Source organism: Wyeomyia smithii, chromosome 3 (assembly GCF_029784165.1).
Source record: "Wyeomyia smithii strain HCP4-BCI-WySm-NY-G18 chromosome 3, ASM2978416v1, whole genome shotgun sequence".
Taxonomy (NCBI): Eukaryota; Metazoa; Arthropoda; class Insecta; order Diptera; family Culicidae; genus Wyeomyia; species Wyeomyia smithii.
The window spans coordinates 34,944,940-34,967,147 of NC_073696.1; the positions used below are offsets into that span (position 1 = coordinate 34,944,940).

The window sequence follows — 22,208 nt, forward strand, 5'->3', positions numbered from 1 at the left end:
AGCACGTTTGTTCATAAGAAATACCAATTATTTGGGGAGTAATGGCCGTTTCCCCGAAACGTTTTTTTTTCTGCAGAGGTTTGCGGTGTTTACGATAGCGACGCAGCAGATCTACTGAAATAAAAAAAATCATATTATTTTATTAGTTTAGAAGTGTGCCGGGTATCTGAACGATCGTTTATACAAGTACTAGCTGACCCGGCAAACTTCGTCCCGCCTATTTTAGTGTTTAATTTAATAATTTTAAACATTTCAAATTCATTGATTCCTTGCGATTGGATTATATCGTTTAAAAATGATTGGTTTTATCGGAATGACAACATCCTCGACTTTTGGATTTTGTACATGACCTCTATTCCGGATATTTATTGGGTGCATTTCAGTTATTTTCGTTGTTTTCCAGAAACTGAAAGTGGTCATCTTCTAATTCAAAAAGGGGTCCAGGGTCAATGCTTCTCTACATCATTTCCATATGTAGTAGTATTCGGTTATTTTCGGCTGTTTCCCAGAAGTTGCCATTTCACAATTTAAACTGTTGTCTAAAGTCAATTTATAGCTCCTTGCATCATTCTGGTTTCGGTGATACTCATATTGGGTGGTATTTGGTCCTTTGGGCTATTTTTCAGGAATCGTAAGTCGCCATCTTGGATTTAAAAATGGCATTTGGAGACAATTTCGGGCCTCTGAGCGTCAATCTGTTTGATGAAACACTCATATTGTGTGGTATTTGGTCATTTCCGGCTGTTTTCCAGACACCGGAAGTCGCCATCTTACAATTCGAAATGTTGTCTGAGGTCGATTTGTGGCTTCAGTGCATCATAACAATACCGGAAATACACATGTTGGGTGGTATTTGGTCATTTGCCGCTATTTTTCAGAAACGAGAAGTCGCCATCTTAGATATCGAAATGGTATTTGGAGACATGCCAGAAGAAGGAAGGGTGTCGGAACATTATGGACATGTTTGTTACACCTAAAAACATTCACCTGCCAAATTTAATTATATTCGCTTGATTGGTTCTCGAGCTGTGGGTAATTTGAGTTTCATTTGTATGGGACCCCTCCCTCATAGAAGAGAGAGGGGTGTCAAACCATTATGGATATATTTGTTGCCCCTAAAAACAATCACCTGCCAAATTTGGTTCCATTTAGTTGGTTAGTTCTCGAGATAAGCAGAAATCTGTGTTACATTTGTCTGGGACCCCTCCTTTCCAGAAGAGGGAAGGGTGTCGAATCAACATGGACACATTAGTTGCTTCTAAAAACATCCACATGCCAAATTTGGTATCATTTGCTTGGTAATTTTCGAGATGTCCAGAAATTTGTGTTTCATTTGTATGGGACCCCTTCCTTCCAGAAGAGGGAAGGGTGTCTAATCAACATGGATATATTTGTTACTTCTAAAAACATTCACATGTCAAATTTGGTTTTATTTGCTTGGTTAGTTTTCGATATGTGCAGAAATTTGTGTTTCATTTGTATGGGACCCCTTCCTTCTAGAAGAGGGAAGGGTGTCGAATCAACATGGACATATTTGTTGCTCCTAAAAACATTCACATGTCAAATTTGGTTTCATTCACTTGGTTAGTTTTCGAGATGTGCATGAATTTGTGTTTCAGTTGCATGGGACCCCTTCCTTACAGAAGAGGGAAGGGTCTCAAACTATCTTAGTCACCTTTCTCGGTCCCTAAACCCCTATATACCTATAACCAAAACAAAAAATTTTCGCGATGCTCAGCTACTTTGACGCGATTGGCGTCCGACCCCACGCAAAACTCAAACTTGTCACTCATATTTAAGTTCTTTTGAATATAACTCACAGTTAAAAAGTATAGAAAAACTCAAACAAATAACGTACACAACGAAAACGGCTTTGAGTTTTGAGTAAACACGCGCTGTAGAGACGCTTTAACGTTCGAAACTTGATGCAGCGACCTTTATACTTCGAACTTGAAACACGATATCGATCATAGGTAACTTCTACTAGTTTACAAAGCCTCGAAATTAAAAAAAACGAGCAGCGCCAAAATAAACGAAAAATGTTATTTGTAGCATAAAAGTTGTTCGGTAAAATTTAAACGAATTTTGAGATTAGCTCAGTACTTGGGCGATGTAGATTTTTATTCTAGGATAGTTTTAATATGATTTAAGCCAATAAAAAAGTGAAAAGAAAAAAAAAGGTGAATATTACCCCTTAAGGAAAAGAATGAAGTTGAATTTTTCACACGCAGTCTTTTGTATCGAGTTGAGCATAGATTTTTGCATTGGAGGCGTGGCCACGCAGTTTAGAGAAAGAGAAACGAAACAAAACACCTTCGATATTACTGAGCAATTTTCATTTGCACCAATAAAAAGCTTGTTCTTTCCCGATGCGAAGATTACTCTGGTTCTTGAGCAGGTATTAGACGAAGCAAACATTTGCTATTTTTGTCACGAATTTTATTTGCACAAAATAAAATCCGTACCGAAAATAGCAAATATTTGCTTCGTCTAATACCTGCTTTAGATTTACTAATTTGCGTTAATAATATTTAACCGATAACGGTGTTCGAGTGGGCACAAAGGAACAATTGAACCGGAAAATCACTCAATTAAGCAGTGAAAATTCTTCAAATGAGGGTTATATATTGCTGCGATAAATGGCTCATGGGTAACACTACCGTTTATCTTTGGTGTCCTGCTCATTATTGTAAAAATGATTATTGAGAAATAGCTGAACATTTCACACTAGTAGCAGTTGTTAAAATTCTCATAAAGGTGCCGCCACACGGACGCTAATTCCCTTAGTTTCTAAGTCATAGTTGATTGTAAATAGCATTTTTTTCATCATAAAGCGGGATTTTACTGTCAAAAGCTATAACATAGAGACCCTGAACTACTCCGTCATGCCCGAATAGTTTATAGCCTACTAGGGTAACAACCCCATAATTCGCCCACTTTATTTGAGTACCCAAAATTCGCCCAACTATTTTTTTTTTTTCATTGTTCGCAATATAGTGGCAACTCTTAGAACCGTGTTTAAACATAAAAAAGAAACAGCTGAGATTGAAAATAATTATTATTTGGCCTAATTCAATGACAAACCCCGTAAACAATTCGTTGATTAGTGGGTGGGCGAATTATGGGGTCAAGGCGAATTATGGGTCCCTTACCCTATTCAGTGATGAAAAAATGCTTTTTACAATCAACTAAGACTTAGAAACTAAGGGAATTAGCGTCCGTGTGGCGGCACCTTAACTCTTATCTTCAAACATTTATAGTTCTGAAAAGAACCGGTTCCAAAATTTTCAGCTAGAAATGCGTGCTACAGAATGCACCACTGCACAGTGGGACGAATCAAAAATAGTAGGATATTGGTGTTCGTGACAAAACGCATGGTTTTAGCGTTTCGATGTCTTCTAGAGAGTTTCTCAGTTTTAAGAGTACTTTATTTGGATGGTAAAATATAAATGAACTGATAACGATACTCTTTCTTCTAAAAAAGTGTGACAATAAATCTTAGTTTAAAGTTTGTAGAACACTTGAACAATGACAAAATTAAGATAAAAGCGTCATCACGCAAAAACACATTTTAGAAGGGTGTTTTACTTTAATACCTTATAATTTTGTTAGGTTAAGAGATAGAAATTTCCAATTCTCTACAAACTTGCTCAAAATAGCTAGTTCTAAAATGTGTCGGAAGGAAGTTTCCAAGTTCACCAAAAAAGTTATTTTTTTTTATTTTAGTATACACCCCTCTCGAACAAATACTACAAGGTATACAGCCCTAGGGTTGTATGAAATGGTGACGTGGGACTAAACACTGTAATTAAGGGATTTTTTGTTTCAAAATATGCAGAGTCCGCAAACAGAATCAATAAGTTTGCTCGGTGACTTACGTACTTTTATTTTCAACCTTAGAAATATATTCAACAACACTCGAAGAAATATCGTTTATATTTGGCGATATTATGCTTGTAGGATTTTTTATGCAAACAACATGTATTTGACAAAGCACAAGCTTATCGTTCTTGCTGAAAAAGCACCAAGAATTTTTCGTAATGCGTCAAAGTCAGAATTAACTCTATATACTCAAAAACCAAATCCAATAATACTTACGTTATCATAATAAATGGTTTTGTCTTATTTAACTCTGATTAAATTAAAATTATAATATGGATCTAACTTTCAAAATAATATGGGAGCCCTTACGAAAGTTCATTAATTGGCAAACATAAGAAGATATGTTAAACAAAATTATCAACAAGTTTCAACTAAAAATCGTAGCCATCAACAATTCCTTTTTTGTTATTTGCTAGACAATTTTTTTTCATTTGCCTACAATTACATTCGCTGTATTACGAAGACAGATGATAAACGTTTATTTTGGAAAAGGTTAAAATAATAAAATATCATCAAACAATTTTGAAATGTAAGAAAAAATTCGGAATGAAGCATAGTAAATGGATCAAAAATTCACGAGCATTCACCAAAAATTCGGAATGAAGCATAGTAAATGGATCAAAAATTCACGAGCATTCACCGGCTCTTACTCTTCTATAAATTTGTATATTTGGGAATTCAATCTTTCGATACTATTCGATACTATTCGATTATTTAGCAAATATCGAATATAAAATATAATACACAAAACTTGTAACCGTTGCAAAAATGTACTATTCTTGTTGAGTAATTTTTGGTAATCACATTTATGAGATTAACTGTTAATCACCATAAGCAGCAGCATTGCAGTTTTTCCTCGATTGCACACGAATAGAAATGTACGAACAGAAGTGTACCACTGCAATATGAATAGTACCGCGCGCTGCAGTACGAATGTAAGTGTACCGCTGAAATTTACGAATAGAAGAGAACCGCGGCAATCATAGACGACGAGAGACCTGCTGCTTTTTGCTTCACAGATAGTGTTGCCAGCATGTTTTCTTTCAAGACATCAGTTTTTATTACGTTCTGACAGCAGGTTTGGAAATTGTTCAAAAATGGGGATTGTTTCAAACTTTCGGAAAACTTTAACCTTCGAGACATCATATTGGTCTAATAAGCTCATGGAAGCAAGAATAAATTGACCTTTCGGGGCGGGGAGACTCTGTCAATTTTTAATTTCGATATTGATACAGAGAATATCACAGGGAACGGATGGTGTCCATTCACGTCGTCTGTGCTAGGAATGCTCGCATGTAATTGGTTCATTATTCACGTAAATTTGTCATTGAATCTTTTCATCAATTTTGCCGCTTATCAATGAAATTACGGTGAAAACCATCATATTGCAAAATTGTTATACATTTTATCTATCCTACAACATATTGGTTATTGTTATCCATCATGTACTTATTAACGTTTGAAATCTGACGCAGCGTATGCGAGTTTTATTTTCAATTTTACAGAATGCATCCCAGTATAGTAAACAAAGACGTAGTCTCACGTCAAAACTTCAAGTAAACGTACAAGTAAGATTTGACTAAAGCTACAACCCACACTAAGTCACATCAAATGTTCTTGCATTTTTTCATCATTTGTAGCTCCGTGAAATAATTGCGCAATAGAAGCCAAAAATTCTGGTTTTCACAAAAAATATATAACTTAGCCAAATATCAATCGATTTTTACAAAACTACTTTCAATTCATTTGGAATTGAATAAACTTTCAAAACTATAGTATGTATATGTGTGGTATGTTTCTCATAGAAATAGACGGGAAATTGACAATTAAATTTAAAAATTGCGTGAAAAAGTCTAAAAAATTAGATTTAAGCTCAAATAACTCAACATGTTTTATTGGTATTAGAACAAACCTGTAAATATTTTGAAAGCTCTATTTGTCCTCTTTCTTAAACTGCTTTAATATTGAAAATCGGTTGATATATGACTGAGCTAAAAAAAAATTATATGCGCTGGGTTCCAAAAAATCGTATTTTGACTATAACTTCAGATTTTGGGGGTGTTTGGAAAATTTCTAGTATAAGCGAATGTTACACTCAACAAGACCTACAACCAACACTAGGTCACTTCAGAAGTTCTTAATCGCTGTAGCACAGTGTAATTGGTGTCTTTAATACAGAACGATCTTACCAACTTCTCCTTAAAGAAATTCTTCGCTATTAGTGTACAGATTCGAATCTGCCGAATCGCATCCCGATCAGTTAAAAGTATCAGGATTATAACAAATCTTGATATTTTGTTACGCACTTTTTGTATCAACTTGTGTTCTAAGCCTGGTCTCGTTAATAGTTAAAATATCAAAATTCCTATCAAAATTTCTTACTGATTATTATAAATTATAGCAAGTTTTGTAGGGTTTTTTTGCAGAAAAAGATCAAAACTAGTTAGAATGTACAATATTTTGTTGATTGAATAACAAATTTTGTTATAAATATACTTAAAAAAAGACACTTTTGAAAATTCAAGTGTATGATAACAGAATTTGATATAATTCTGTACGATCAGCTTGACTACGTGCTCAAGACTTTTAATAGCTACAACCCTAACATCCAGTTCACCTGTGAAACAGAGGAAAACAACCGGTTCCCATTCCTCGACATGCTACTTGTCAGACACGATGATCAACATATATCGACGGAATGGTACCAAAAACCGATTGCAAGTGGCCGTTTTCTAAACTATTTTTCGGCGCATCCACCTCACCAAAAAATAAATATGGCCATCAATTTTATTAGAAGAGTGAACAGGTTGTCCACCGGCCTATCGGAGTTTGCAAAAGTCAACATAATGGACCAACATTTGAAGCTTAACGACTACCCTTAAACACTGCGACATCGCCTGATCAACCAGAGAAACTGTAGGAGTTCCGAGCAACATAGTTCCAACCAATCGCCGAGTGAACACCTGGAATACACTTACCGGTCAATAGCATACATTCCGTATCTCACCGATAAGATCAGTAAGTTCCTGAAAAACGATTACATAACAGTTAAGTTAGCCACACGAAAGACAAACATTGCCAAACAATATTATACACAAACAAAAGATAAAATAGCAAAAGACGACCACACCAATGTTATTTATAGTATTTCATGCAACGACTGCAGTTCACAATTTATTGGCATGACTACAAACAAGTTAAAACACGAATTAGCGGACACAGATCGAACTTGAATGCACTGCAGAAACTTGTTGACACAGGCACCGACATAGAAGATCCACAATTTGCAACACTAAGTGAAAAGACAGCACTCTTGCACCACTGTTTTAGAACCCAACACACATTTGATCTAAACAATGTTGAAATACTCGACCAACACAGAGACACAACAGCACTACCGATTCTGGAAATATGCCACATAGCAACGAACAACCATACAGTTAAAAAGAAAAGTTTAACACAGTAAAAAACAATAATAAACAACATAAAATTCATAGACGTCATGAAACTGACAATCATGCGCATTCAGACAATCTGATCTAGATAAAATTTCGACAACACACTAATAGAAGATTAACAGTTGTGACCATAAAAAAGGTTTTTCCGAGTACAAGTTTTGTTTGATTAATCAATGACAAAAATTATTTAAAATAGTACCATTTTTCAGGATTTGTTTTCAATTTGATCCCGTTAGGTGTTAAAATAAGAGAAATTATAACAAAAATGATTCTACTAGTATCGAACCCATATCAAACTTTGTTACGAAAGGCAGCTTTCTAACAAAATAAGATAGCATATAGAACAGGATTTTTTTTTTAAAAAGGGGGATTTGTTAGTAGCTTAAGTATTAATGATAAATATTACTGAATAATGAGTATGTGTGTCCAATCACAAATGGTGACTTCTCAACACTGTTAGTAATTTGTAATTTTAATTGTTAGGATTTGTTTGCTTTCGAAGTTAGGACTTATCATTCGTAGGGATTTAAACCTACTTGTCACAAAAGGGGAAATAAACTTAAAACTAACTTAAATGCTAACTTACAAACGACGATCTGGACTATTGTGCAATGGTTGTTATCATACTTAGAACAGTATAATAACAACCATTGCACAATAGTCCAGATCGTCGATTTAGCTGTATTTAATTTTTTGTGCAAAAACAGCTGTTGTTAGGTTAATAGCATATCTGAAAGATATTTTGTGTTAAAAAGGGCGCTTCTTTATAGAAAATGAAAATTAGGGTGGCTCCATTTTTATCAAAAATAGCAAAACTAACTTTTTTGCTGATAAAGATACGGTTCTTTTTGGTTCAGAGGAGTTGTAGATCCATTGATTCTAAACAACTTTGCCGAAAAAAAGTTTGTCTTTATCTTGCATAGTTTTCACGGTATGATGAATTTAATATAGCAAGTTAGGGTGTCGTTGGAAAATCTAGTTTTTTCGATGTAACTTTTTTATTTTTGGTTCTATTAAAACTTGTTCTTCTAACAGTTTTTAGGTCTTTTCAAGGTGCATATTTTTTTTGAATACTGGAAAGCGCTATCTCATTTACAAGAAAAGTTATTAGGTTTTTCGCTTTCAAAATACGCCCTTTTCAAATGTTTGTATCTACTTAAATAGCAAACACAAACGAAAACTATTGATTTGGTTTGAAAGGTCGTACTTTTCTGTATATAATATCTAAAATCTGGAGGGTGGATATTTTTTTATCTAAAATAAATCCAATTTTAACTTTGCGGTTTTTTCTATATCACTAAACCCAAACGTGAGATCATAATAAATAAGGTGTATTTGAATAGTTTCATGACTCATGAGAGCTGTTTACATAGAAGTTTGCAACACTCAACAGTATATTTTTATGTTCTGTTTGTGTTGTGTTTTCAGCATGGTGTGCATTACTCCAGCACTAAATGCAATGTGTTTTCTGATTTCTTATGGCGTAAACTGTTTGAATTTGAATTTGTTTCGTGCTTACTGTGCCTCTTCGTTGGACAGTCCAATTGATAGAAGTGTACCTATGTAATTTTACGACAATGTGAGAAAAACGAGATCTAACAATTTCACAGAGGCTTAAAAAATATGCTCATCATCATAGCGTATGTTCGTATGCTCCTGTTTTATTTTTGATTGACGTTAGGATTACGTAGAAACTCTAAAATATTTCTTCATTGAGGCTTGTGATCTCTGGAACTAATTCATATATATTGACAAATCTGTGAGCTAAATTCTGTTATTCTCACCATCATATAGAAGTTCACAAATTCGCTTTCAACGCATTCCGAATGGCGATTTCTCGTGCTTCAGAAACTAGGTTGTCGCTACTTACCACAATGATTTAGCCATAGTTAAACGATAGCTTATTTTCGCCAAGAGTTGTATGAAGCGAATGTAGGCGTGCGAGGGTGACATCCTAAATTTGTATTTTTCAAGATCGTCAACGTCACGATCGCTTTTTAATGTTCTTCCTTAACGATGACGTATATAAAAAGCTTGTGAATTTATTTTAGTGAAATAATTCCCCACTTCTGTCTCCTTTATGTAGGAAGCCATTTTCGATGTAACTTAAATGCTGTCGATAAAAGTAGGGTGAAGTTTTTTATTTTCCGAGATAATTCTGCTAATTTCCTGGGTTGTTTCGTGTTTAAAAAACCATTTTTGGTAAACGAAGCAGAGTTAAAGCTTGCATATAATGCAATACTTCTACTGCTAAAACAAATGTAGAATATAAGATATTAGGGACGAATGACCGCCTCGGTTAAACTCCCTTGAACAAAAAAAATATATGCATAAAGATATACTGTTGCCTGTTTTTTTATGAAAAAGGCTTTCATGAGTCATAAAACTGTTTGAAAAAACCTTATTTTGTATGATCTTACGTTTGGGTTTAATGATATAGACTGATCAAGTACAAAAAAATTGAAAAAAAGTAGCATGCATGTGACAAATATCGAGAAATCCAACCAAAACCGCAAAGTTCAAATTGGATTTATTTGAGATAGAAAAATATCCACCCTCCAGATTTTAGATATTATATACAGAAAAGTACGACCTTTCAAACACAATCAATAGTTTTAGTTTGTTATTTAAGTAGATACAAATATTTGAAAAGGGCGTATTTTGAAAGCGAAAAACCTAATAACTTTTCTTGTGAATGAGATAGCGCTTTCCAGTATTCAGAGAAAATATGCACCTCAAAAAGACCGAAAAATTGTTAGAAGACCAAGTTTTAACAGAATCAAAAATAAGAAAGTTACATCGAAAAAACTAGATTTTTCAGTGACACCCTAACTTGCTATATTAAATTCATCATACCGTGAAAACTATGCAAGATAAAGACAAACTTTTTTCGGCAAAGTTGTTTAGAATCAATGGATCTACAACTCCTCTGAACTAAAAAGAACCGTATCTTTATCAGCAAAAAAGTTAGTTTTGCTATTTTTGATAAAAATGGAGCCACCCTAATTTTTATTGTCTATAAAGAAGCGCCCTTTTAAATACAAAATATCTTTCAGATATACTGTTAACCTAACAACAGCTGTTTTTGCACAAAAAATTAAATACAGCTAAATCGACGATCTGGACCACTGTGAATTGTTAGAATCAACAGCTTTTCATAGAGACGAAAAAATTGTTAGACTTGTTTCAAAACAACTGCATTTCAGAATTTGTTATTATTACTCATTCAGATTCAATTTTGTTATCAAAAGCAAATGGGAAAATACAAAATCGTATCAAAATATGTTATTTGAATCTCCCGTTGATAGAGTATTGGAATTTTTTAGTTATGCTCTTCTGATCGGGTAGACCACTCTGTTCCGAAACAGAATGGCCATTCTGTTTCGGACGAAATTTCAACATGGTATAAATCAGCTTTAAAGTTGGATTTTTTGAAATTTCCCTAGTCTCCTCACTTCAGCTTCTTGAGTAGATGCGGTTTATGTAAAAAACTCATTTTTGAAAAAAAATGGTCTTTAGACTACTCTGTTCCGCAACGGCTCATATAACGTTACTCATTCTGCCCGGAGCAGTGCGTTGATGCTCTTCTTCACTTTTCTAGATATCAGGAGATCCGGAGCTTTGCGGTTTCACCAATTAATTCAGTATTATTTTGGTCTTACTGCCAGTCCTCTTCCTGCTAGAGAAGCTCTTGATCTTCTGAACAACTTCGCTGAAGACCGCAGCTTTCTAGAGAGTAAAAATCGCGGGATAAGTTAAGGTCAAAATACTGTAGAATATTTTTGTATTATTTCAATTGTTAGTGTCCGAAAAAACAACACAAAATAATAAGAAAAGAAGTAAGAGAATTTATTCATTTAATTCAGAATCTCATTTCATTAATAGCCAGCGTTTTTGGCATTCTCTTCTCTCGAAGATGCACCGTTGCATCGTAAGAGGTTATTTTATTGCCACAAATCACATTTTCAGTTTGCCAAATATTATGTATAAAAAATTCATTTGGCAAAAAGTAACAATTTCATACATGTTCATTATCAAATTTTTGAAAGTGTGTATTAATTAATTTGACTAGTCTTGTGCGTTGCAATGTAGGCGTTTGAAAAATGCTTATTTCAAGTTATATTTATGGTTATAATGTTGAAAATTATTTCAAACCTATTATACCTATGTCTCGATAAGCTCGATTTTCATTATGCGTCCCAATATTAGAAGCAATCTCAAGTTTTATTTTCATTGTGACCAGAGCCGCACATGTGCCCTACTATTTTATCGCATTCTTGAATATCTCATTATAACTTCGCAAATGCTCGCGTATTGAAAGTACAGTTTCCCCTAACAACGGAGCTCGGCGAATGTCGTGTCTAGCTTTTCTATGGTCGAATCGCCATACTTGGAAACAAAGGACCGCACCGCACACGCCAATCCAGCAAATTTTGTTGAAACTTTTGCACCTTATGGTTGAGGAATATGTTTGATTGATGCGCAAAAAAATCTTTTCAACCCACTCAGCAGTGAGTTCACTGATATGAGTATTTATTCATAAGCATGAAATCAATCGCTCGTTGCCTTTTTCCTGCAATTTATCAGTTCAGAGCTTGGGACGAAAACACTTGTTTAAAAATAGTTTTAGTAGTTGGATGTTCACATTCAATGTTTTTTGCAAAAATACATTTTACGTTGATCGAATATATTTTTGTAGAACAAAGAAACTTAGCTAAAAAGTATATAATTCTCGTCCCGTCAACATATTGCTTAACTCATACCTTTCTAGAAGAAAAGCAAAAAACTGAAACTTTAGGATACCTGCCAACTCCCCTGTTGCTCACCAGAGGACATGCACTGCTGACATGTAACACGTACTCAGACTAGAAGTTTTGAATAATTTTGACATCTAGAAACAACGCATGGTATAGAGAGCAGGAGAGTGACGAGCAGGGAAAAACTTTCTGAAGCACGTTCCAAGACGAGCCTTGGCATAATCGCAACGGGGATGTGTCCCCAAGAGCTCCGCCTGCGTTCATTGAAAAAGTTGGACATGGCAAATAAACTAAACTTTGTTGTGTTACATCCGAGGACCGCTCGGGGAACGATCGACTGAAAGTTGCACAAATAAACTTAAACAATCTTGCTTCAATATCCAAACAATTTATATTTTTATGCTCAAATCCTTTGTGGATTACCTAGCATCAAGCGAATATATTAACTAGTCGATTATTCTCACCCGGATCACGATGTTAGAAAAAAATATATCAATAAAAGCTATAAATATTTGTTCTCAAGCTCAATATTAAAGCCAACCGTCCAACTTACCACTAAAGTCACACTTCCGAAGAAACGTGTTCAGCATTGAAAATTAAATCTGTTCCCCTCCAAATCAAGATTTCATCCCGAAATAACAATGATGCGGCATTGTTTACTTTAATCTCCATCGCAACCAATGCAGAAAGAGCACTGGGAATGAAAAGTCTTGTTTGTTTTCCTATTGAAAACCGAATGACGCTTGGCTTGGAAAATTGCCACCCCACCCACTCACGCCCAGCCGCCGTGCCATTTAGACTTGATTCAGTGTATTGCTTTAATTTGGCACCGAAAATGTACAACAGAGCGTCAGGAGAATGGTCGCCTTCGGGATCGGGACGGCCGAAAAAACGGAGTAAAATCGCACAAAAATGTTTACCGAACTTCGCTAGGCGCCCAAACAGCTGAGAGCTAATTCCATTTTTCTCGGCGTTCATTCACTGTGGCCAGCAGCAGCAGCAGGCTTTCATTCGCTGGTTCTATACAGCAGTCAACCGTCGAAAAAGCAACAAGCCGTTGCCAAATTGGTGCCTGGTGCAGTCAAAAGCCCTGCAACGGGCGGGTAAAATAAACAGAAGATTCGAAGTTGGGACAAGTTGGGACCCGAGATTTATTTTGTTTTGCTGCAAGTTTAAATTAAATGTTATTTCTTACATTCGCAGTGGGAATGGTTTTACAGCATTGCAACAAGAAGGAATTTCTATGCAATCATTTTCTCAATCAATAAGCGTTACGTAATTTTGGGGGAGATAAAATCAACGTAGTTTTTGTTATATTGGGAGAGGAGGAGGTCTGAAATCTAGATTTTTAGCATTAGGTAATTTGTGTACGATGCCAAGATATCTAAGCAATTCATCGTCTTCTTTTTGTTTCATTAAAAAACAAGCAAGGCTTGATTAGATTGAAGATTATTCATAGCATCCATCATTTTAGTGATCGTAAATCATGAATTATAAGAATATGTTTTTGTTCGCAACAAAATAGTTCTTTGTAAACTATTTTCACCATTCTTAGATAGGCTAGAATTTTATTGCTTTAGACACCGAGAGCAAGACAGTAAAACCAATTAAAAAGATTTAAAAATATTCAATCCATCAAACAAGAGAACCTCCCACGGGATTCCCTTCGGACGTGAAACTGTCCAGCCATGATGATTAATGCATCACATTTAGGTGAACCGATTTCGCGAGAAAAGTAAATTATATCAACAAAAAACCCGAACCGGATTAGGACAGCTACGATTGAAAAATTGTTTTTGAAGTGAAAAATGCGCCATCCAATCAGACCCTTTCTTTGTACGCTCCACATTTTCATAACTAGTCAGTAGTCAGACTTATTACGCAAATGGAATTTCACTCCTCTAGGGTACACTCCGGTCCCCAAAGGACGGTGAAAGTTAAACCGACTTCGATTGGATGCGCAGGCAGGACGTGTTTTTCAATTTTCAACTTTTAATCTAATTTGTTTCACATGTTGTGTCCTCCGCACTCGGAACGCGCGTTCTAGAGCGACAGCCCGATCTTATTCGGTGCTGTTCTTCGGGAAAGTGCGCTATTTGTTTATCAAAATCGGACGTGCAAAGCTTAGAGCCTCGGACGCCACGTGATGAATCGCACTTGGGGGACCAATGCATTATTCGCTTGGCTATTTTTATTTTCCTTCTACCGCAAATTTATGGTGTGGATAGCGAAGCTCGCTCCTTTCGATTTTTTTCAGTGGGTTCAACGTGGGAGAACCAACCAACGCGTACCGTTTCCAAGAGCAACGAATAGATAGAAATCGTTGGAAATAAAAATAAATCGATTTATCGTAGTACTTTTCCGAGAAAGTTAGTAGTGAATGTTTGGAACAACAGATTGTTAAAAAAAAAACAATCAGTTGCTTTACCCTCTCCCTTAGCTCTCAACTTCGGGAATCAAATTATTACTTACCAGAGAGTTAGTGCGGGCACATCCTCCTTCAAATATCTGAAAAGATAAATTTGAAAACTTAACTCAGTTTGAGAATCACATAAAATTGTTTACTGCTAATAGTTATTTTATCGTTTTGACTATCTAAGCACGCAATCGCCAATGAGTTACTGCAGTTCTCGCTTGACTTACTGTAATACGCACCGTGTAGCCCACAAAAGCCGACAAACAAAACCAACGGTTGCGCTATCAATCAAACTTATTTGACAAGACGGCACTTAGCGCAACATTGAATAAACACCGAGAGCACGATGTACGTTAATGTTTCGCCGAACATACCAGCACGTACGCGCTGAATATTGATAGCAGTTCCAGTGGAAGGTAAACTTTTCCCTATAAATTAGCAACGATAGCAAACCCCTCCGAATGCTGCGATGTGTAACAAACCAAGATAATATCGTTTCCCGGGGCGCGCGTTTCGTCGGCGCGCTTATCCCCGGGATCGGTCAACGGCAGAATCGCTGAGCCATTAGAGCAATCGTGCCTGAATCCTAACAATCACACCCAGGCCCGAACCCCGACGAATGCCAAGAATGTTGGTTTGATAAATTACGCTAGAGCCCAACGATTTACTAGCTTTTGCAGCCCTTACAGCTCCTCCAGGTCAACAAATAGGTAGGTAACTACCACACACATTCCAAACTGTATCCGTTTAGGCAGCATTTGATTTCCAGGCAGGAAGGCCGCGGTGGGAACATTTCGCTTTCATACATTTCTCATCGCAATCGATCCTGTAACGCATGGTCGAACTGAAGAGTGGAACCCAACAGCACACCAACAAAATGGTGAGGTAAGACAAAATAGGGATAGAATTTGTGCAAATTATGATGGTTTATTCTGATGAGAAATATCGAATTCGCTTACACTGGCAGTATGTTACTTTATCGGCTTCCGAAATTGTGTTCCAGTTTTCTTCAACGTTTTGGACAAGAGAGTAGTGACCAAAAAAGTGCCTGGGGAGAAACTGGTAAATAATTTATTCTGCTTATTATTGGCAAAAATCATCGCATTCACTGATGCTGTCTGAAGTAAATAGACTAATAAAAATGATTTACTGGATAAATTACACACATCCGGCCAGTTTGGGTAAAGTTTGCACATGCTACACAACTTGTTCTCCCGTGAAACAAGCAGCACGGATTTATGGGTGAGTTTGTAATGACAGCAGGACGATGAATGTACTCCGGCTAAGCGATAAATTCAAGCCAAACGCGTGACTATAAATTTTCTCACCGACGAACCAATCATTATCCTCGCTTATTGTAATTAGGAAATTGGCTTGAATTATTATAATCACTTAACGCTTCTGGCCTAATTCGACAGCTAATTCAATTTTCCAAGTTGTTTGCCATTAATTTGCAATGTTTCAACGATTAGCAAAGGATCCTCAACATTTAGGCTCGGTAAATTCCATTTCAAAATTATTTTTCTTCATTTATTTTTTTTTCAACACAAGCAACTTCTGAGAAGTGCTAACGACACGAAGAACAAATATTTTAGGTACACCATTAAGCACGGTAAGCGTACACTGACCCTCATTCGTTTTTTTATGTGTTCCTTAAAGCCTTTGTTTCCTCCTACGAATCAGGAAGAGCAAAATCATTTCAAATCGCCTGGAAATACGCGAAAATTTAATCGACCATTTTTGATTTGAATGAAACTTTGCACACGTATTTGGCTTAGCAAACTGAGCATTTATCACAGGTGCAGAGATTTTTTACACCCATGAGTTACATTCTAAAAGGGCGTATGCCTTTTGGCATAGGTTTTATTCGAAGCATTGTAGCCCAGAAACCGTTGGTTGTATAGAAAAACTGTCTGAGAATGAGTTGTAGGGAATTAAAAATGCATCATAAAAAAATACACACTGTACAAAAAAAATTAAAAATAAACAATAAATTTCAATTTAAAAAAAAGAGTTGAACTTTTTTCTTATTTTTTTTAAGAAACTTGACGTTATTACGCAACTTTTAAAAAAAGTCCAGGATGGAGAAATGAAAAATAATTTTTTTATGGTAGAATAATTTTTTTATGAGAATTCTAATTTAAACATTTTTCAAAATATTTGTATTCTGATGATTTTAAAAGATGCAGAGAGTCATTTTAAATCAAAAAGCTCTTGGTAGTAAACATTCTAAAGGCATTGCTTTTCGAGTTATTTCTAATTTAAGCTCGAAAAATTATAATTATTTGGGAAAATACACGTTTTTCTTAATTTGTCCATGGTTCTCCAGCAAAAACCTTACGTTCATTAGAATGCTTGATCAAAAATATACAATTCATTCTTTGACAACAAAACGATTGGGCGAACGGTTCTCAAGAAAAGAGTTAAATGTTTTAAGTGATATAAATATATATAAGAATCAAATATTTATTTTCGAGTTTTATTATCTTAAGAACATATTTTTTCATGACATAGATACTTTACAGAACTAGTTTCACCTCATATTTTATATACATCATAAGTAAATGATTCGTCATCTTTTGAAAACAGCTTCGTTTGTATCCTATTTTCTGAAATCGAAACAAAAGAGTAATACTTTTGTGTGGCAGCTATTATTATAGATTTTTTGAAAATATTGCTCCATTCTGTAACTCCTTTTTCATATTCTTCATATGAAACCCAAATAAATGACATTTTTGATGAATTTTCATTACTTTTCTAATTAGCCCAATCATACAATTCTTTTGCGCTTGTAATGGGATGTTCATGTTCTTTAGCTAAACTTGCATATCCTGCCATTCGTTTTAATATGCCACCAATTGCATCGCATGGGCCTTTAACATGAGAAGTCGCAAAAAAATGCCACTCTGCATCGACGTTATATTTTGTTTTGAACTTGCAAAATTTTTCTATTTTTATATTGTGAGGCAGCTCCATCAGACATTAATATCGCTTTTTTCAACTCTATTATTGTTTTCAAAAAACTCATTAATTTGGCAATGAACACCTGAACCGCAACAGTATCATGACGGAGTACTTCCGATATTTCGATGAAGCTGGTATTCTTAAGTGCTCCAGATTCTAAATAGTAAACAACGAAGTGATGAATGGTGCCTTGACTATCATTCAAATAACTAAACGAATCACAAATTGATAAAGACGTACTAAAATGAGCTTGACTGTTCAATGTTTTTAATTTTGCAATAACGTTTTCGTTTAATTTGCGTAAGCTTGATGAGCACCGATGACCAGGAAAGGGTTTACAGCATTTGGGCTTGGTGTATTCCATTTTCACTTTATTCATCTTCACAAAATGCAAACTGTTACTAACACATCTGGAGTAGTGCAATCGTATTTATATACGAAAACAGATATTATAGGTGACCCAGTAGTTATTGGTTGCGTACTTTACAAACAGTTGTTATCAGTAAACAAGTAGGTAGTGTTGCACGACAAACATATTTTTATATAAAACATTCGGCAAGGGGGAACGTGTAGGTAGGCTAAGTTTTAGCGCTTGAGTTATTTATCCAATCGTTTTGTTGTCAAAGAATGAGTTGTATATTTTTGATCAAACATTCCAATGAACGTATGGTTTTTGCTGGAGAACCATGGACAAATTAAGAAAAACGTGTATTTTCCGAAATATAATTAATTTATCGAGCTTAAATTTATTTTTTTTTATTCTCGCTTATTTTCCGTCGGCCTAGTTCCGCCACTGTTGTAGCCAATTACCGACGCCCAGGGAGGCGACTCTACACCCAGGACCCTAACTCACGACCCGTTTATTAACGGACCGGCGCCAACGGCTTTACTTCCTCATGCGATGGAAGGCGTGATCCCAGAGATTTTTCGCCTAAGAAAATCTCCCGGTGTCGGCTAGGATTGAATCTAGACCAGTTGGGTTGGTTGTGAGTGGATCACGCCACCTCACAACCATCGACACCTATGTCGGCGGTGGGATTCGAACCCAGGCGTCGAGCGTGGTTGGCGGAGACGTTACCAACCACACTAGGCCCCCGCTCTGAGCTCAAATTTAAAAAAACTCGAAAACCAATGCGTTTAGAATGTTAACTACCAAGAGCTGTTTGATTCAAAATGACTCTCTGCATCTTTCAAAATCATCAGAATATAAATATTTTGAAAAATGTTTGAATTAGAATTTTCATAAAAAAATTACTTTTCATTTCTCCATCCTGGACTTTTTTTTTTTAAAGTTGCGTATAAATGTCAGGTTTCTTTAAAAAAATAAAAAAAAATTCTACTCGTTTTTTTTAATTTAAATTTAATATTTATTTTTAATTTCTTTTGGTCAAAAAAAATTTTTTTTTGTACAGTGTATATTTTTTTTATGATGCATTTTTTATTCCCTACAACTCATTCTCAGACAGTTTTTCTATACAACCAACGGTTTCTGGGCTACAAAGCTTCGAATAAAACCTATGCCAAAAGGCATACGCCCTTTTAGAATGTAACTCATGGGTGTAAAAAATCTCACCATTTGTGAAAAATGCTCAGTTTGCTAAGGCGGCATCCATAAATTACGTAACGCTCATAGGGGGGAGGGGGTATCCTTAAGCGTTACGATTTGTTACATAGGGGAGGGAGGGAGGTGAGTTCAGCGTTACGTAACGAAAAATTTCTGGAGAGCCTCTCCTAAAACGAGCATTTTTATCAAGGAAATCCTTTCGCAGCGTTACGTAATTTTTATGGGGGAGTAGGTGTTGGCGTTACGTTTCGTTACATATGGGGGGGTGGGGGTCCAAAAATTGAGTTTTTTGAGTTACGTAGTTTATGGATGTCGCCTAAGCCCGCCTGTCGGATTACACCCTCGAGGGCGATGTTGAACAGTGTGCAGGATAATCCATCTCCTTGTCTAAACCCTCTGCGCGCTTCGAAGGGGTTCGAGAGTGTCCCCGACACGCACACGTAACACATCACTCGGTCTAAGGTAGCTTTAATAAGTCGTGTAAGTTTATCCGGTAAACCGTAGTCGTGCATTATTTGCCATAGCTGGTCTTGATCGACTGTATCATACGCTGCCTTGAAGTCCACGAAAACATGATGTGTGGGCACGTTGTACTCCCGGCATTTCTGAAGGATCTGCCGGAGAGTGAAAATTTGATCCGTAGTAGCGCGTGCTTGTGTGAAGCCCGCTTGGTACTGCCCTATAAATTCTTTCGCTAAAGGAGATAGACGGCGGAGTAGGATCTGGGAGAGGACTAGTTGCTGCATTGTAGCCGATCGCCTTTTTATAGATAGGGCATACAACTCCTTCCATCCATTCCTCCGGTAGTCTCTCTTCCTCCCAAATCCTAGAGATTACCCAGTGGCACTGTTATGAAAATGACTGCAAGACAATGACAGCAAATTTTTGACGTTGACTAACGTCTATATCGAAGTTAGGCCCCTGAATTTAAAAATCTAGTAATTCAACCAGGGAAAACCAGAGAAAAGTGGTCAGGTTTTGAGCGCTTATTTTGCAGTCATCTATAATCAGGTTTTCGAGGTTTTGGCATCAATCGATCAGAAATTCTTTTACGGTTAAATTTATGTAACAAAAACAAACTATTGTTTGAGATACACTATTGAAAAATTGGTAATCAATATCGATTGTCTAAATCATACCGCGCAGCCAATCACTACCTCTCTTCCCAAGCACAAACGACACTAACGGATACAATCGATCTGACTTTGTTGTTATTGTTGTTGTCACTTTCTGTTTCAGATGTTTATGCTGCTGCTAGCGGAAAAAACCTTGCAAATATGCATCTTTTCGTTGGTGTTAATTTTACGACAGCGGCCGGCGCCCCATCATTCTGATTCCAAAACCGCACCAGTGACATGCGGACGCTAGGTGATAGCAGCTGAAAGGAGGAAATACAAAATAGTACCGGTCATCTCGTGCCGGTTTCACCCGTAATGCTGGTGGCTTTAGTAGTAAATGGCTACTGCAAAACACTTAAATGGCTGGAATTCTGGACGGACTAACCAGGAAACTATAATCGGCAACTGGCACCTTTTGTTGCCTCGAAATTTTGGTACAGAAGCGGCTAATTGAATTTTCTATTTTACCAAATGCTGCTGCTAGCGGAAAAAACCTTGCAAAAATGCATGTTTGTGTTGGTGTTAATATTACGACAGCGGCCGGCGCAGCTTTCAAGAAACATTTGTCTCTACCATTCCATCATCTATGTAGCCCCGCCTTCTTTCTAATTATCTGACGAAGCCTTGGTATAAAACGTATCGTTCGTACATTTCACCCCATCAGTTTCACTACTAAACCGTACCGGATACATACGGACGCTCGGTGTTAGCAGCTAAAAGGAGGAAAAACAAAATAGTAACGGTCATCTCGTGCCGGTTTGACCCGTGATGCTGGTGGCTACTGCAAAATACTAAAATGGCTGGAATTCTGGACGGAAACCAGTAAACAAGAAATCGGCAACTGGCACCCTTTTGGTGCCTTGAAATTTTGTTACAGAAGCGGCTAATTGAATTTTCGGTTATACCAAATGCTGCTGCAAGCGGAAAAAACCTTGCATAAATGCATGTTTGTGTTGGTGTTAATATTACGACAGCGGCCGGCGCAGCTTTCAAGAAAAATTTTTCCTTACCATTCCATCACCTATGTAGTCTCTCCTTCTTTTTATTTATCTGACGAAGCCTTGGTATAAAACGTACCGTTCGAACATTTCACCCCATCATTTTGATTCCAAAACCGCACCAGTGACATACGGACGATACGGATTTTTGTTATAAAGGTTTACAGCTATAGTAATTGGCTAGCAGTTTCGTCTAGTGCTAAAACGAACATATTGAGAATCTTCGCAATGTCTCGACACATGAACATGATCTATAAGCGCAATTCTCGGAAGCGTGCGAAGGATCGGCAGAAGACGATTTCTCCGAAGGTACGAAGAACGATTGCTGGGCAAGAACGAGATCAAGACGACATGCTAGAGGTTAAAGGTAATACGCTTTCAACTGATTGGGACGCTGGAGAAGGACCTTCGACTCGAGGTAGGAAATTCAATTCAGTTTATAATGAGGTCAGCAAGTTTTCACAACTGCATATACTTGTCGCTGTTATAACATGTTTTCAAGCATATAAATTTGATAATATCTATATTATACTCGGTTTTTGTATCTCTTATTCACAGTAAGGCAGTAATGTATAGCTCTACTTACGGCTCTACATTGGCCTACCCGATCAAACGATTATAACAAACGGGTAACACAAACATATCTGAACTTGATAGAAATAACAAAGCCTGTAATATTTTTATATGCCAGAATGGTAAAAAGTACAAAATTATATCAAATTCTGTTACCATACACTTGAATGTTCAAAAGTGTGTTTTTCTAAAGCATATTTAAAACAAAACTTGTTATTCAATCAAGAAAATATTGTACATTCTAACTAATTCTGATCTTTTTCTGCCGAAAATCTACAAAACTTGCTATAATTTGTTATAATCAGTAAATGATTTTGATAGAAATTTTGATATTTTAACTATTAACGAGACCAAATTTATAACACAAGTTGATGCGAAAAGTGCGTTACAATATATCAAGATTTGTTATAATCCTGATATTTTTGACTGATCGGTTACGGCCGGGCGAATCGGTTCGTGCCGCTTTTCGCGGCTACTA

The 22,208-nt window shown here is 36.3% G+C and overlaps 1 protein-coding gene across 2 annotated transcripts in view; it reads right to left on the bottom strand.

Moving 5' to 3' along the window:
* Positions 1–22,208, bottom strand: part of LOC129731626 (neural-cadherin-like) — an 895,915-nt gene that overhangs the window by 618,888 nt on the left and 254,819 nt on the right. The window contains exon 3 of one of the 2 annotated variants that reach the window (XM_055691759.1): positions 14,570–14,605. The gene's annotated coding sequence lies outside the window, so the exon portion shown is untranslated. Of the gene's footprint in view, positions 1–6,860; positions 6,902–14,569; positions 14,606–22,208 lie in introns of those variants that run through there. The other variant, XM_055691760.1, reaches the window with a different exon arrangement.